Source organism: Tursiops truncatus, chromosome 3 (genome assembly GCF_011762595.2).
Source record: "Tursiops truncatus isolate mTurTru1 chromosome 3, mTurTru1.mat.Y, whole genome shotgun sequence".
Taxonomy (NCBI): Eukaryota; Metazoa; Chordata; class Mammalia; order Artiodactyla; family Delphinidae; genus Tursiops; species Tursiops truncatus.
The window spans coordinates 83,307,388-83,325,901 of NC_047036.1; the positions used below are offsets into that span (position 1 = coordinate 83,307,388).

Below are 18,514 nucleotides of genomic sequence, written 5' to 3' on the forward strand. Positions count from 1 at the left end.
CTCTGGAAGACAGCCAGGGGTCTTTTTCAAGTAAGTAGTTAGATGTTCAAACAACAGAAAGTATAGCTTGAAGAAATGGAATCTAGGCTTGGGAACAATTTAGGGCTCTTGTCTTCAGGGTTCCCCAGGACAGAGGTTCAAATGGGCCAACAAGGGGACCTTGATAATCTGCCCAAACCTATTATGGTATGTGCAGTTCTCACCCAAGTCCTAAATAAGTAGGCTTCTAATGTCAAATTGGTTTTCTCTACCAGGAAGAAATATTTCCCTTCAGAAGTGATTAGGTGGACTTTCTACTCCAAATTCATCTTGTATGACTTTGGGTAGTGAATTTTTCCAGGAAGTGGGTGAGTTGATCTTGATAGTTGGAAAATCACAAACAGTAGCATAGTCTGAGAGAAAAGAAACTGCACAATACTTTTAGAGCACCCGTTTATCCTTCAAAACTACATAACTCGCAACAACATTTCAAAGCCTTTGTCATGTACAACAGAGGAGAGTCCAGTCTTGGAATAAGACAATCTCTTTCATAAATAATAGAGTGACACTGAGATTAGTGAACATTGAGATCTATACGATTCTGTCTCTGGGAATTTTCTATTCATGAATTCTGCTGAATACTGAGGTAGAATGATTACTTCAATATAAAAATTTCTTAGAGTTAAAAGAAGTCTAAGAAATGGTTAATCACCTGTGTGGCACACATTAACAACATTAACGTTTGTACTATTATTGAAATGGGTATATGAAAGTTCTGTGATTTGACTGTCCTTTTGACTAAATTATAGTTTGACCTAAGAACTTAACACATGCCAGTTATCAACCAGGGCGGAATATTTTGGGTAGTGAATGTTAAGAGTTATGTGTTATTGTGGAAACTTCTAAATGGCAACTGCAAACTTACGGTAAACGGTGCATCTTAAAAATGTATTCTTTACCTTCAGCATTTCAGAAACACATCTAACACATGTGCCTATTGAAGCAATATGAAAATACAGAAATATCAAGGAAATATCACCTATATATTCATAAGTTTGATTTGATGTACACCAGCTTAATGTCTTATGGAACTGCTCTGTGGATGCTCATGTAGATCAACATATTACCAGTGTTGCTCTACCGATTTAATAGGAATTAACCTGTTAAAATGGGCTCAGATCGATTTGTTGTCTTATTTGGTTAGGTGGCTCCACATCTGACAATTCCCTGACATTGGAAGTTTACTTGTAATGAAAGAAAGCACCTAAAATAAGAAGGGGGGATGCAAATGTGGGAATCAGGTTGCTTTTATTAAGGGTGATTTTTTTTTTGGCCGTGCCGTGCCACATGCAGGCTCTTACTTCCTCCGACCAGGGACTGAACCCGAGCCCCCTGCAGTGGAAGGGCCAAGTCTTAACCACTGGACCACCAGGGAAGTCACAATGGTGATTTTCATGCTGTGAGTAGGGGTATTTTGTGTCTACCCAGTGTGATCTATGTGGAAATCTCCCATTTTATAGACTCTGCTTTCTCTTTATGAGATTTGCAAAGGAGAAGGTTCAATTTACATCCACCCCTGGGGCCTCAATTTGGCAACCACTCCTCCACACTACATCCTCTTCACCGCTCCCAGTTTCACTTTTGGCTACTGCCTTCTAGAGCTCCCTGCTCCATGCTAGGGTACTGGGCTGCACTACATGTGGCTGTGATGTGAAAATCCCACACCTTGTTTTATTACTGTATAGTCTAATTCCCCCAGAGCACCAGCAGTCAAGGCTGTATGGGTGAAACAGTTTTCCCTGAAGAATTGGGAGTAATTAAAGAAAATTAATTACAACAGAAATAATATTTTAAAAACCTTTTAATATTATATCCCAAATATGTCTGTTTCCCTAGTCCAAGAGAAGAAAAAAAGACAAATTCAGCCCCTCACAAAGGGCCATTTAAGGGCACACACCATGTCTGTCTTTTTTTTTTTTTTTCCTTGTAAGTAATCTTTTATTTTTAATTGTAATATTATTTATGGGTTTTTGCTCACTAGGAATTCTGTGTCGCTTTCAAAGAGATGGTATGAAACACAATACATCAGGAGAAAGACATGTGCTGATGAATTATGGTCCTGAATGTCATCATTCTGGTGATGTATATTAGAATAGGGATGGAGGAGTGAAGTTGAGGGATGAGTCTGTGTGCTGTGCATTCTTGACTGATCCCCAAGAAAACTGTGATACAATTATTATACATGTTTAGCATCATATAATCACAAAGTATTTGCCTGCAGAGGGAACCATTTTGCTAGGTAACTAGGCATATACACCACCAACACCCTGGGTGACATCCATTTACCATGTCTGTCTTGCTCTCCTGCCTTCTTTTTCTTTACCTTCAATGTGCACCCCTCACCTTTTAGTAAAACTCTATTGCCACCCCTCACAGGGATTTGTTTTGCCCTAGTTTCCATCCCCCTCCTCCAAAGAGTATAATCCAGAAAATGAAATCATCTTCAATCATATATTTTCAATGACATATTTGATCTAGAACAATATCAAGAGAACTTCATCAGAAAGTCCTGGCAGAGCTCACCAGGCAAAGCAGAAATGTCTGCAGAGGCCAGGCATCGCAGAGCAGAGTGAAGAAGCCTGGGTTTGGAGTTGAGCCTCAAAGACCTAATAACTGCACAGTCATTAAATTGGAAAAAAGTATAATTGGTAGCCCAAAGATGTAGAAGTGGTTTTTCATTGGATAGCCTGAGTTAACAAATAAATGAAAAAAAGTTGAAGACTTCAGAGGAACATCTCTGAAAGGAAATTTGAGAATTAAATCTAGAATTAACGTAATACATTATAAGATTTCTGAAAGACTAAGATATAAATATCTAAACAACAATGAGGAGGTCTCTTTATGATGAATGAGAAATGGAGGAATTCTTTTTTTCCACTCAACAAATATTTACCAGGTGCTTAATATGTGCCAGGAACATTTAAGGGGCTAGGAAATAGGGCAGTAAATAAAAGGAATAAAAATATCTACCTTCATAAAGCTTACATTTTAGAGGTGGAAACAGATGCTAAAGAAGATCAATTAAATGAATGGGTTATGCCATAAATACTTTCAAGGCAAGCAGAACAAGAAAGGTGGATATGCACTTGCTGGAGATGTCAGAGAACCGTGGTTTTAAATATTGTGCTCAAGGAAACCATATGTTTATAGGTACCAGTGAAAAAATTTCTATGAAAGAGCCAGCAATGACTATAAATAGAAGCATGAGGATCATCTACAGAAAACAATATGTATCTGCCACATTATAACAGAAAAATGTGACATTACCTCATGTCTCAAATATTCTAAAGATGTCCTCTCTCTATAAGATGAATATCATCATGGTGTTACTTAAAAAGTGGCTTCATCAAGGTGAGATTAGGTGCCCCTTCCACAGACTTCCATAGCACCCGGTACTTCCTTGTTGTAGGAGCTTCTATTCCCCAATATTGTTCTTGGAGGAGAAGCTGAATATAACAGAGACACAGACCATGAAGCCTCTGACAGAGAGAAAAGACTTCTAAGGTCCTGCTAACTTTCAAGGTTCCACAAGGTTGGCTGTACTTTGTTTCCTGCCCTTGTTTTCTGAGATATGTGTCCATAAAATATTCCCACCCTTATTTTGGTGGACCTCTGTTTTTTGCATCTAAGCTTTTTGTTTTCAATAATTTTAGCTCTGAGTCACTACCATGTCTTAGGTACTGTATATAGGTGATATTAATACTCAAAGCAATCTGGAAAAATGGGTATTATTATGTTTGTTTTCTAGATGAGGAAGCAAATATGGTTTGGTAGGTTAAATAATTTGAACAAGGTCACGTGGCTAGAAATCCTGGACTGCATGATTTCAAAGTCCAGGCTATCTTGATTTTATCACATCGTATCTTGTAAAGTAATTCGATGACAAGGTAGGTATGGGTCAGTTGACCCATAAATGTGCAGATAGTTCACAGCAATAGTAACAAATAGGAAAAAAGATTTTTCCATAAACTCTTTTTATTCTGGAAAAGATTGAGTATACAGAAGTGAATCTTCTTAATTAAAAAAGATAAGGATTTTGGCTAACTGTTCAGGAATAACAAGAAATTGCAATAGTGTAGTAGGTTAATGATTAGAAAGGTAAAAAAGCCACTTTATATAATTTCTGAATAGAAAGTAATAGTGTAATTAAGACTGTTAACAATTGGAAAGCATCAAGCTTTGATTGGTTGAGGAATTTAAAAACTGGTATTTAAAATTTTATTTTTTGACTAGGCATTAATTTTGCATGGTTGAAAATTCAAAATATACAAAGGAATATATAGTAAAAGGTTGACCTCTTACCTCTGTTCCCCAGCCATCAACTTTTCCTCCCTAGGGGCAACTAATATTGTTCTCTTCCTGGCTATGCTTCTAAATATGTTCTAGATATGTTCTAAATATGCAGATGTGTTGCTTTTAAACTCCTTCAGTTTTTAAGAACATGTTATTGTATGTTCACATGCTGTTATAGGAAGTAATACAGAGAGATCCATATACCCTTTACCCAGATTTCCCCATTGGTAATTTACAGTAGAATACTATATAGTATTCTATACTATACAACTATAGTTCAATATAGTATACTATATTCAATACTATGCTATAGTTCAATAGCACAACCAGGATACAGAGCATTTACATAACCAAGGCTTCCTTGGCAGTAGCTGTCTCTTCCTCTGTGGCTACAGCTTCCATCAGGTTGACCCCTGGGCTCCAGTAACCCTGCCTCTTCCCTTTGTTTCTCCAGTTAGGAGCTGCACTTGCTAATTTCTGGATTACCTTGTCAACCCCTGCTTAGCTTCTGAGTTCTTACGTGGCCTGTGTTATCAATTCCTTGCATCAATTGTCTTTGTAAAAATTTGAAATGATCTCTATTTTCCCTGTTAGCCCCTGCCTGAAACAAGTGGATTTAAAGAAAAGTGGTGATGTGGCATTTCTTGCACACCTGGCTTTGTAGTTTCTGTTTTATACCCACTCTATTGTTATCAAATCTACCTATCCTGTTCTCTCAAACTGACTATTTACTAGGTGATGCTCTTTAAACCAATGTATAATCTTTCCCAGACAACCATCATTTTTTTTTGTTTTTTTTTGGCTGTGCCCTGCGCTTTGTGGGATCTTAGTTCCCCGACTAGGCATCGAATCCGTGGAGTCCTGACCACTGGACCGGTAGGGAATTCCAGACAGCCATCATTTTAAAGTGATTTTTCTGGGAAGGAGCCTTGAGGCAAAGATGTAACTTACAAAAGGGGCATTTGAGATGGAGTGTCTTGACTCCCCAGGTTCAGAAGGCCTTTCAGATCACAAGGTCTATCTATGGTACATTTGCGCCTAATTCTTTATAAGCATGCCATTTTTCTTTGTAGACTGAAAGATCTTCACAGAACACGGAAGAGCTCTGTTCTGGGCTTCTGCATTACCCCCACCCCGATTCCGCTCTTCAGCCACGTCCTTGCAAGCCACAACTGATCTGAATTAAGACAGTACCCAGGCAGAGTCTTTAGGTGGCATAGACACATCAGGAGGGGCCACACATAAAGCTATTATCAGCCATTAACTACCTGGTGAATTGGTTTATTGGGTGTTTGTGACACTCAAGAACTGACTGAAGTTTTGATTGGGTGATGAGTCAGGGGTAGGATGGGAGAACAAAGCACCACCCAGGGAGGGAGGCAATTTGGACACAATGCCCCTCAAGAGAGCTAGCCTTGAGCCTCATAAATTTAAAGGCAAATCAGAACTTTACTGCTTTTGGCTAAAGAACATTGACAACCTTTCAGAGCAAAGGGCAAGTACAAGGCATTCTTCTGAAAAGGTTACAAGATTTCAGACAGAACAGAATGAAAGTAAGTTTCTGAATATAAAATATACCATGTTTTGGAGGTGGTATTATGAGAACTGATCATCAGAACAATATACTACTGTGTCAAACAGATTATAGTCTGAAATAACTTTCAGTGTTCTCCTCAAGTACTGACGAAAAAAAAGTCCATTCATTTATTCATTTAACATATACTACATCGTGCCAGGTTCTATATTTGAGAAGTTACACATATCTGTTAGAAATAATTTGTTTTCCTAAAATTGTTTTATAATCTTCCCATACGTATTTTAGGGCACATAAAGTAGTATAAAATGTCTTCTAGCTGAGGAGCCTCCAGACATCACTGTTGAAATAAGGGTGTTCGGATTTGTCTTTATAGTTTCAGGGGCATATATAGATTTTGGAACAAGTGTGAATCAATATTTGTTTACATTTGTATTAATTTACACCAAGATTATGCCTTTTATGTTCAGATAAAGCATTTTCTTAAAAAAAAAAGGAAGAACAACAAACTCTCTTGGATTGAGACTGGAACACAAATTATCATCATTTATAAACAATTCTGGGGTTCCTCTGGCTGGGTTCAAACCCACCTCAGCCACTAACTCCGTGTGTGTGACCTCGAGGAAATTACTTGAATTTTCTGCATCTTTAAAACGCGAATCATAATTGGTCACTCTCTTACAGAATTGTTGAGGAGTGTAAATTAGAAAATGCATGTAAAAAGGCCTGGCCCACAGTGAGGGCTAAATAAATGTCCGCAATTATTCTTATCTCTGAGTTTGATAACCAGTTTGGCAGAGACGTACATAAATCGAGAAAAGGAAAGAATGATCAAAGGAAAGAATTTCTTACAAGAATGGAAAAGATCAAGTCTGAGGATTCAAAAAGGGGTAATCAAATCAGAATCTGAATTTTACCCTCCTCCCCACATTCACTAGATATTTAGCATTTTTCTAAGATTGACCCTATAATTCGTAATTTCATGGGCTTCTAGTCTTCTCTACTTCAGCTCAGTGCTGCGTCCTTAAAGCGGAGACTCACCAATGACAAACATCGCCACAACACATAACTGAGGCAACTTGAGTGTTGCCAGGCCTGGAGTGGGAGCACTTGAATTGTCGGGCGCGGATTTGGACTGGGCAGGGGGGGTTACGAATCCTCCTCCCCCTCCCCCTCAACCACCGCAGCCGGCAGCTCCCCCCCCCCCCCAGCCCCCTTCTTCCAGCTCCCGAGCGCCTTTCTCTCTCGGGTCCGCCCTTCCTCAGGGTGTGTGAGCTGGGCTTAGGAGGCGGGCTCAGCGCTGACGGGCTGCGCCTCTGCAGCCAGAGGGAGGAGGGCGGGAAGGCGTGCGGCGGCGGCGGCGGAGGAGGAGAAGGAGGCGGGGACTACGCCGGGCCGTAGCTGGCGCCGAGCGCGGTGGGAGCGGAGAGGGTACCCGGCTGGCTCGGCTGGCGGCCTCAGCCCGGATCTCGACGCCGCAGCCCTGCGCCTCCCGAGCCCTTGTCTCAGTCTCCGCGACCCCAAGCACGGCGGAGGCGGCGGAGCTGTGGGCCACTGGTAGGTTGCACGGGAACGGCGGTTCCTTCTGCAACCTTTTGTGCTGCAGAAAAGGTGGTGGTGGTGGTGGTGGTGGTGATGATGATGGGTGGGTGGGTGCGTGGGTTAGGGGGGTTGCCCCAGTCATCGATCCTCGGTGCCAGCCCCAGTCGTGGCGCCGCCCCTTCCTCCCTGCCTCGTCTCGGGGCCGGGCGTGCGGTGCCCGCGCGGTGCTGAGGAACCCTGACCGGGCGGGCCTCCGGGATGGACGGCGAGCGGCCTCAGCGGCCCTTGGCCTCGGCGGTCTGGTCCCCCGGCGCCCGAGCAGGGGGGTAGAGTCTGGTGGACTGGGTGGGGCCCTGGCGGGGTGCCGGGAGCCCGCAGTTTCTTGGCCCAGGGTGGGGTCGGAGACGCCGTGAGTGTGCAGCGCGTGTGAGTGAAGGTGCAGGGGCGTGCGCCCCCGTGTGCGCGCGGCGTGCGCTCGCCGGGGAGGTGCGGGACTCGACGACCCATTGCGCGTCTCCCGCGGTGCGGCGGTGCGGAAGTCGGCGCGCGTTGGCGCGCACGCTGGCTCATCCGCCGCCGTGGCCTCATCGCGGGGCAGCGGGCCTGGGGGCTCCATTGAGAAGTAGGTCCTTCCCGGGCCTGCTGCGCCTCTGGCTGCCTGCCCGGGCCGCGCGCCGGGTGCGACTGCCCGGGCCAGATAGCACCTCGGGGCAATCCGTGGCAGCCTTATCTCGCCTGCCCTCCTCGTCCGCGCAGCAGTCTGGGGGGCGAGGCCGTCCGGGAACCCGCAGCCAGCGCCCGCTGCGCGTCTGCCGGTTTGGCGGGGGCGGGCAGACCGGCCGTGGCCGGGGGCGCGCGTGTGGATTCGGGCCGGGTGCTGGCCAGAAGCGAAAGCGGCAGATGTCCTTGGGCATCGCCGCCCTCGCCCCACCTGTCGCGGGTGAACTTTGGGCCAGGTGGGAAGCGGAGGAAAGGGGTTTCCGGGCGGGCGGCAGTCAGACCTTGAGAAGGCGGCCCCATTGTGAAGCTGCCAAACTCTAGTGGTGGAATCTGCAAATCTCTGCCAGAAAGGAGATGGGAACACGAAGGGAATGATGGCCCTGTCCCTTTCTCCTTGTAAATGTTCCACATCCTTAGGGTGTCTCTGCTTCTCCAGCCACGCCAGTTTGCACTCGGGTTGGTTACTGATATGTGTCGAGCCAAGATGCTGAGTGTGTATGTGTATGGCTGTGGCGCACAGGTTAACACTGGGACTGGGAACTTTTTAATCATTCGAGGAAAGAGGAAGAATGGAGGCAGTAGCATTTTATAGCGTGCTCGCTACTCCTAGCCCAAAGAACAGCTCTTGCACAACATTTCCGACGTTTCTGGACTCTTCATTTTACATTGTTTTTCTCAGATAAACCACACTACAGTTCACTTGTAAGTTGCTTTATTTATTTTTTTAACCCTGTAGAGCAGATTAGACACTAAGGAGATAGAAATGACCTCTTCCCAAAGTTTATTTTCCCAGTCATTTCAAAATACAGTATTAGTTATTATTGTGAAGCTTTTGGTACTTTAATTCAAGACCATGATTTACGCTTACACAATTATACTTAATGAATGTTTCACAGATTTCTCAATGTTTTTATTATGTAACTGTGTATGCATTATAAACTTAATAAAATGACCAGCATGAAATACAAGGATTAATGATCCCGGAAACCTCTTGATTTGATAAGAACTGGTGTTTAGAATATGCTTCTGTCAACATTTTAGGTTATTTAATTGTAAATTAGACTGTTCAGTAGTATCTCTTCCAGGGTATAAGACAGAGGGTATTTATTGACCTTACATAATGGTCAGTGACTTTGTTTACTTTCTCTGTATAATTTTGTATACTTTGGAGAGCTAGTGGGCACATTAACCCTTAAAAGTATTTAGTGTGGTGGGAGTAATAAAACCTTATATACAGGATTAAATCTTTTTTTTTTTTTGCTGATTTATATCCTCTGGGGGAAAATCAGCTTGTTTCCTCCAGAGAGAGCTCTGATTTCGTCACCAGCGTATCAAAATAAGTTCTTGGTTTTAAGCTTTCATCTGGAACGTTAGCCGATTCCACTGTGTACACCTGTCCCATTTCAGTTATGTTTCCTAAAGGGCAAATTTCTTGTAAAGACTGCATGTAGACATGCAGTTCCAGTTACTGTCAGTCATATTTGTAGTGAAACTGAATTTTTTTCTAAAAGTAGAAGGATGATTTCACATAATGATAAGCCACTGGTAATTTCTTTAATTTCTACTAGTAGAAGTAGAAAGAAAATGAATGCTGCCCTTTAAGGAATTTACTATTAAAAGAACTGATATTAGAAAGAGAAACACATTTTTTTTCTTCTGAACCAATTATGGGTTGTCTTTCCAGGTTGGTGTGGTTAATGATTTGTTTGTAAGGTCAAGGATGGTTTCAGAAAAGTCACACCCTACTTAACTCTTCTTAAAAATTATTGATGATTTAGTTTTTATGAGTTGCAAGTGGAAAAGTAAGATGATTTTAAAGTAACCTTTAATACGAGCACATAAGTATAGCTAAGCATTTTACTTTCATTGTGAATGTTGTACTTTGGCAGTTAAACCATTTTATTTCTGCTCAGTGTTCTCTTACTTGAGAGATTTTTTTTGTTTTTTGGGTTTTTTTTTTGCGGTACGCGGGCCTCTCACTGTTGTGGCCTCTCCCGTCGCAAGGCACAGGCTCCGGACGCGCAGGCTCAGCGGCCATGGCCCACGGGCCCAGCCACTCCGCGGCCTGTGGGATCTTCCCAGACCGGGGCACGAACCCGTGTCCCCAGCCTCGGCAGGTGGACTCTCAAACACTGTGCCACCAGGGAAGCCCTTGAGAGATGTTTTAGTCCTCTTTTTTTTTTTATTATTAGAGTAATCTCTGAAACTGTTGGTAGCAAAATATTTTCATTAGTCTGAATGGAACTTTTAAAAATTGCTATTTTTTGCCAAGTCCTTTTCCACTATGTGTCTCTCCTCAAATAGCCACTCTGAGGAAACTACCTGCTTCCATTTTTTTTTTTTCCTTCCTGTTTTGGGAACTAGAATTAGAACCTGTAACTTCTCTACCAATTTTCTTTGCCTGAAGTTTATCTTTCTTTTTGTAATATAACCTTTAATGATTTGTGAGATTTATTTACCAAAATTCTTGAGGGCTATATGCTTGCCTTCATATTTATAACCTTATGATTTTTGGAAGTGATATTTTGTTAATATTTTTCATATTGCTATTTTGTTAATGGATCTATGAAGAAGCCAGAGATTTGTGGCTTTTTTGTGTGTAGGGATTTTGTGTGGGCTTGAAAATTTCCATATGGAGCTTCTATATTTGGGGGAAAATCACTCCCGTTAGGTTCCCAGTGCCATTCAAGTTTACTGTTATATGTGTTAGATTTATGTATTTCCATGTCTGTCTGTCTTCCCCTCTTGTCTGGTCTCAGGCTTCACTTTTTATATTTGCACCAGTACCTGTACAATGCTGGGACACAGTAAGACCCAAGAAATATTGTTGAATGAGTAAATGAATAATTGAATGACTGAGTGGATACACCCAAAGAAGTACTACTCAGAACTGTAAAGAAAGCCACTATGCAAGCAGAAGGGTCTTTCTTCCTTTCTTTTTAAATTCATTGCCTTTCCATTGTTACATATTACTTTTGAGTAGGATGATAATACAATTAGCAAACTGGGACAGGTTTGAGAGATAAAGGGGGTGCTGTAAATAATTATGCCAGGGCACTCACTGGCTCTAAACTGAGACATATGATCACCCGACTTTTGAAGGACATTCTTCTTTATTTTCCTGTGATGGTATCTGTCACCTTGCCTGAGAAAATTTGACACACTTGCTAGTTAATGTTTGCAGACTTTTCTGTTTGTAGAAACTTCATTTGCAGTCAGATGTTGGGTGTCTTTTGCTTAGTCACCCATGGCTTCCCTGTCCAGAGGCCTATGGGTAGCTCTTGACCAGGCTTAATTTTTCCTATTTTCATTGCTTACAGGATTATGTCACAGGACTTTTCTGCTTGTTTCAGCTGCTTATAGCTGGAAGCATTATGTACTCTAGCCTTTGCTCTGTTTACTTCCCTTTGTTTTTTTTGCTTTTTGTTTTTAATTAATTTTTATTGGAGTATAGTTGCTTTACATTGTTGTGTTAGTTTTACTTCTTTTTGTTTTTTATGCAGTATTTAGTCCATCTTGTAAGAATTTCACATGAGCTCTTTTCCCTTTGGCTGTTTTTGAGAGAAGATTCATTGATACTTTGCCAAAGCTTCATGTTCAAAACATTGGCCAAAATCAATTGCAAGTGCTAGATATTTATAGATTTTACAGTATCCTAAAAGTGTTATTTGGAGGGTATATATTTTGGGGACTTTTGAATTACAGTCTTTTAGTTCTTTCTAATGGGAGATGAGAATAAAATCCTTATTATAATTTTTACTACGTTCCTTTATAGGAAGTCTCTTAAAGAAGCTATATTCTTATACTAGTTTCTGACCTCGTTCCTTTTATTTTAAAATTTTTTCTCTTTTTCACCATCCTTATCATCATCATCCTCTTAGCACCTGTGCATGGATAACGTGCAATTACACACCAAACAGTAAGCTGAGTCATAAATGAGTAAAAAATGGAACAGAGTTCCTACACCTTGGTTTCGCCCTGTGTTGCTCCTTTGGACTCTGTTTGTATTTCTGTTTTTGGCTTGGCACTGGCATAATAGGGATAATTAGTTACCACACTTTGTTTACTATGAAATTACAACCATTTCCTAGACTTCCACATCAGCTCTAGTGCAAGAGTTGGATAGTTACTTTAAAGCTCCTCTGCTTTCAAATCCAGAATGAAGTTTTAGGTTGATTTTCCTTTTAGTATTGAAAAAATATTGGAAAAGATATTTTTCCAATGCATTTAAAAGCTTGAAAAGAAGGACATATCACCAGAAACATGGTACAAATTATATGATAGTTTGAGATTTTAGACTGCTTTATAAAACTATTTATTTAAAATCAAACAGTTTTTTAAATTTTTTCTAATGTTCCTTTTTCTGGGTTTTCAGTCTAGATTTCTAAAAGTCTAAATGAAATCTATCTCACTTTGCGATAGATGTAGCCCTGAAAAATCAAGTGGAGATACCTTTCTGTATCTGGCATCCAACCATATAACCAGCAAATATTGGCTGATACATTTTTTCCTGGCTTAGAATTTTTGATTTAAAAAAATCTTATAAGGTCTGAGGAGAAAGGGTCTATGATTTAGAATGGTTTTGTATAAGACTCTCCTGTATGTGCCTTAGAATTTCGACATTTTTCACGCTGGAAATAACCCTAGAGTTAGTAATTAAAACTACCTTCCTCCAGCTGTTTCACAAATGGGGCAATAGAGCTTTTAAATAAAATAACCCTCCATACATTTAAGATAGGATCCCACTTACAAAAATTAATATACATTTTTCAGGAACATGATTATTGTGTAAAAAGCTACACACCTGGGCTTATCACTAAACAGAGCCAGTGATGTCAGTGGGCTTTGGAAACAGACAAATTGGGGTTTGGAGTTTTGCTCTGACTTTCAAATAGTATTACTTGATTAAATACTTTAAAACGGGGGTAATATTTTCCTGATGGGACTATATAGTTGTTAAGATTAAATGTTATAAATTGCATATAGGTTTTGGCTTGTAGAAGGTGCTAAAACTAAAAAAAAAAAGGTTTTAAAAATTTCCCTTCCCCATTAAAAATCCATTTACTTGAATAAGAAATCAATTTGAACTTTATAACATTAGGATTGGGGAGATTCTTTGGGGGTAAATTATGTTAAATAAAAATTATTGTTAGGTAACAATTTTTGTTACACTGTAATTCATTTTATGTTAAAACCAGAGGCTTCATTGGTGGAACAGACTTAATTATCTAGGTTTCTTGGTTACCCAATTTGAAAATAGTTTGTGACAAAAAATGAAAGGAAAGGTGTCGAAACTAAATCTAAAGAAGTTTCAAAGGTCGATAATCATGTTGGTTTCTAAGAATGATAGTTCTGGGTGTGTTAGCTCCTTCCAGGGTCCCAAGTGGAGGAAGCATGTACCTTTATTAATTCAGTAATAATCCATTTCCTTTGGATAAAACTCTTATGTGCTGGTTAGAAAAATAATGAATAACAAATCTTTTTGGGAATGAGTTGAACTGTTGCCACTTCAGGCTTTGTGCACTTACATAGGTAAAATGAATCTATTCAACTCATTTGAGCCACCATCTGCCCCCAACAAGTTAAGCACAACAGCAAACCCACCAACCAAAGAAACCTTTACAGGTGGAAGAAACTTTGAGTTTTCTTGGTCTTAAGAAATTAACCCAGTTAATTGGGGAGGTACAAGATAAAGATAGATTTTCTTATACATTTGTCCCCAAGTAAGAGGTGAAAGGCACAGAAGAGATGTTAGAAACCGTAAGCAATGTAATAACTATAAAGAAGTGTTTTTGAGTTGTTCTTTTTTAAAAAAATGTTTTTCCATGAGCCTTTCAATCATTTGCCTCAGAGCAGTCTTAGGGAGGATTGTTGCTATTTTATGGCTAAAAAGAGTAGACATCAAAAATTAATTGCATAATAATAACATCACACATTCGTAAAGGGGTTTGCAGCATGCAAAACAACGTTCACCTACTTCTCATTTGATCCACATAACAACTTTATGAGGGAGGAAGGATGGAATTGTCCTCATTTTAAAAATTGCTACTTATGCCAGGTCAAGAGGCAGAGTTCTTAGCAAGGCAAGGTCTAGGACCTTTTCCTTTGACCCCAGTCTCAGCATTATATTTTCCATAGGATACTGCGAATCTTTTGAACACATGAATAGGATTTGGATGGTGGAACCAACATTTAAACCCCTAAGTTTTCTTGGCTCTTCATTTAGCCCTGGTGGCTACTATTAGTCTCCAGGTAGAGGTTAAGCAACAGAACACAGAGAAACAAGCATGATAAAATGTTTGAGGTTGCATTTAGCTGAACAAACTCAAAATTACTTTAATTAATTAATATTGTATCCTATGTAACCTGTACCTGGTGTTAGTATCTCCTGCTTCATCATGCTTTGCAGTTAGAATTGACATAACTGCTTTATAAGTTGTGTTACTTGTTAAATTAAAGGTTTATTTTTATATTTCATGTTTAGTATCTGGAGTAGAGCAGAAAAATTATTATGCCTGTGTTCCCTTGGGACTCATTGGAAATTGTACAGTGACGTCTTCTGGGATTTAGGCTGGTGAGTTATATTTTGCTTTTTCTGTTTGTTAACCAGTTGTATGAACATAATACTATAATGTGATTTAAGTACTATATAAACCAGATGAATATGAAATGTCAGTATATTATTATAAAGATATATAGTATAATTATGAAATTTTTAATAGTGAGAACTGAAATTATTATTACTGAATGCTAACATTATTATAATTGAAATGTTTGACTTTTTGAGTAGATTTTCCTTTTTTTATTCTTGTAAGATAAAGGAGGTCTTATGGAATAATATTTTGAAATATAGTAAAGAGATAGTTGCTCTAATTTCAGGGAAATTTTAGTAAAAATGTTAATCTCCAAAAATTGGTGAAGTAATTTGCAGAAGGATTGGTTGTGTATTATACATATAGAATGGCAAACAGGTAACTGAAAGGAATATCATTTTCACTTAGTCGTTTCTCAGTTTACAGCAAGTGTGACATTCCTTTTATCACACCATGAATTTAAACTGTTAAAAATAGGCAATGCTGTTGTTGTCTTTTTTCAGTGTGTCTGTGTACCTGGCTGACACAGTTGTCCATGTGGCTCCAAGTCTTTGAAGGGGAAAAAATTTAATAATGACCTTTTTAGCATTTAAAAATTTATATTAGTGTGAGTTCATGCTTTGGTATGTTATTCTACTTGCTCAATATCTTTGTAGGTCCTGGCTTTGAACCACGTAGAGTGGTTATAATCTTTTGAAAAAGCCGTTTCATAATAATCTCCAAATTAGAAGTCAGCAGTAGAATGATTCAAAAGAATGATGGGGGGAAAAACAAACAAACAAACAAAATGTTTCATTTAATAGATATAACCTGTCAAATTTATGGAATGTAATTTAAGACACTGAAGAATGGAAGCATAACTAAAGTTTTCAGTTTTGAGGAAAAGAGCAAGAAGTTTGAGAACTATAGGTACAAAGTACTTTTAGAGGCTATTAAATAAGAAATGATGTGGCTGGGTCATTAACTCATTCCATTGAAGTAAAGCACAAAACAAGGAACAATGAGTAGAAGCTACAGAAATGTGTGTGTATCTCTCTCTCCATACAGCATACATATATGTGTACATATGTACATATGCATAGTTATAGATGTACTTATATATGTAAATGAAAAGACATTCTAGCAGAGCTGCAAAAGGGGAAATGAACCAACTTGAGAGGTGGTGAGTTACCTGTCATTGAAGGTGTTCAAACAGACTGGACAACCGTTAGATTCCTTTGGATTCTGGGATTAAACAGTATAAGAAGGATTTTTTTTTTTGGCCACTCTGCATGGTATGTGGGATCGTAGTTCCCTGACCAGGGATTGAACCCGTGCTCCCTGCATTGGAAGCATGGAGTCTTAACCACTGGACTGCCAAGGAAGTCCACAGAAGGATTTTAAAGAATTTTAAAATTTGGAGGAGCATCAAAAACTTGGTGTGACAGGCTTATTTATTTTATTTTATTTTTTGGGGGGGTACGTGGGCCTCTCACTGTTGTGGCCTCTCCCTTCGCGGAGCACAGGCTCCGGACGCGTAGGCTCACCGGCCATGGCTCACGGGCCCAGCCGCTCCGCGGCATGTGGGATCTTCCCGGACCGGGGCATGAACCCGTGTCCCCTGCATCGGCAGGTGGACTCTCAACCACTGCGCCACCAGGGAAGCCCGACAGGCTTATTTTTAAAGTCAGGTTTATTGAAGTATTATTTATATACAGTAAAATTCACCCTTTTAAGGTGTATAGTTTGATGACTTTTGACAAATGTAGCCATTTGTGTAGTGTCAATGTATAGAATATTTTCATCCCCCCCACAAAATTCCCTTGTGCTCCTTTGTTGTATGCCCTCTCCTCCCAGCCTCAGCCCTTGGCAGCCATCGATTGATTTCTGTCCCAGCAGTTTTACCTTTTCCAGAATGTCATATAAATGGAATCACAGAGTATATAACATTTTCTGTCTGCTTCTTTCACTTAGTGTAATCCTGGTTTGTTCCTTTTCATTGCTGAGTGGTATTCCATTTTATTCATGAACCACAGTCTCTTTGTCCGTTACCCTGTTGGTGGATGTTTGGATTGTTTCCAGGTTTTTTTGTGGTTATGAATGAAACTGTCATAAACATTCATGTTCAGGTCTTTGTGTGAACATATATTTTCATGTTTCTTAGGTAAATACCTACAGGTAAGGTGGGTGGGGTTGTTTAATAAGCATTTATTTAACTTTATAAGAAATTGCCCAACTGTGATCCAAAGTGGCTGTACCTGACAGAGGCTTCTAGGAAGCTAAAATAACTGTAACTATACCAAAATATGTGCAGATGAAGAAGCCCAATTCTCATTCAGTGCATAAATTTATTTATATTTTATATCCAGTTTTAACAAGTTTGATTAGCAGATGTTTTTTAAGCACAGCAGTGGATTAGAAACAGTAAATTAGAAGGCCTTAGGGATAGGTTGTTAGCAGTTGGAAGCAGCCAAAAACGATACTCACTAATGTGACTATAATTACTGATTAAGGAAAAGAAGGCAGGAACTTACAGGAGTGAAATTCTTCTATCTGTTAAGTTCTATGTCTATAAGACAAGTTCCCAAACATGTCTGCATATTAGAAGCACTTGCGGTATGTTTTAAACATGTCAGAGCCCAGGCTACGCCCCAGATGATTTAAATCACAGATCTGGGATAGAGCACAGACATCAGTATTTATTGAAGCTCCTTGGATGTGTCAGTGTGTAGACAGCTTTGGGAACCATGTGCTAGAGGCACAGCATGATGACATTGAAGGAGAACTGGACTTGAAGCCAGGAGACCTGGAACTGCACACCTGGCCCTGGGTAGGCCCTTGCCTTCACGGCTTACATGTCCTCTTCTCTGTAATTGGATGTTCCGGGAAAGTGAACTCCTAGATGACTCTGGCACTAAAACTAGATAGACCTAGATATCACTGGACTGATAATGGTCATGCTTAGGAAGGACTCCATTTCCCAAGGAATGACTCTGTTCTGAATGGTTCGTTTCAGGTACCTCTTGAAAAAGATTTTGTTCACATGATATTTTTGTTCTGTATATTTAGACAGTTACATTACATCTGTTTTGTCTTAAATTTTGTTGCTATGTGTTGCTAAAAACAGTTCAAGCATACTGGAGCAGTTTTTTGATTACTGAGGGTGACTTTTTTTGATAAGCCTGATTAAAAAAAAAACACTCCCAGAATGCAGTACTTCTCAAAATAATTCTTTGTATAGTAGTTGTGAAACTTATCAGCTATTTTCAGAGCTGGTCTAAGGAGCTGAGACATCTAGGTTATATTTTCAAAATGTTGCTCCTGGTGCCAAATGTATAGGAAGTTTGGCCTCTTGGAGGGTGTTCAGAGCTGAGTAGATTCCATGGTCACATTCTTTTGAACGTGCTGGTCTTGATGCATCAGGTTCCCCTACATGTGTGTTGTGGTTTGGACTTTTTGCTTTAGTTTCAGCTAAACTTCACAATTGCATGCTGTACCCAATGTTTTAAAAATGTACACTGTGTACATTTTCCTGGTAAATATTGAAGTGTTTCCTTGTTTAGCGTTGTCTAGTTTTGAGTCCTCATATATTTCAAAGAAACAGAGTGGTGCCTGTGAACATTGCCAGGTCTTCCGTATGCTGTATAAATATACTTGAGTGCCACTGTTGCTGATTGGATTGTGAGGGAATTTGATATTGAAGACCCTTAGGTGTCATTTAAAAAAATTACAGTTGTTTCTGGTACTTGTTTATGAAACTCAGTTATAAAAGCAGTGTTCAACTACAAGTTGACTTTTTTATGCTTGTTGCATT

At 39.8% G+C, this 18,514-nt stretch overlaps 1 protein-coding gene across 11 annotated transcripts in view; it reads left to right on the forward strand.

The window, feature by feature from the left end:
• Positions 1-7,283: 7,283 nt before the first annotated feature.
• MACIR (macrophage immunometabolism regulator) overlaps positions 7,284-18,514 on the forward strand; it is a 322,019-nt gene continuing 310,788 nt past the window's right edge. For 6 of the 11 annotated variants that reach the window (XR_012330796.1, XR_012330794.1, XR_012330795.1 and 3 more), the window contains exons 1-2: positions 7,284-7,423; positions 14,613-14,702. The gene's annotated coding sequence lies outside the window, so the exon portion shown is untranslated. The other 5 variants (XM_073802374.1, XM_073802375.1, XM_033853073.2 and 2 more) reach the window with 4 other exon arrangements.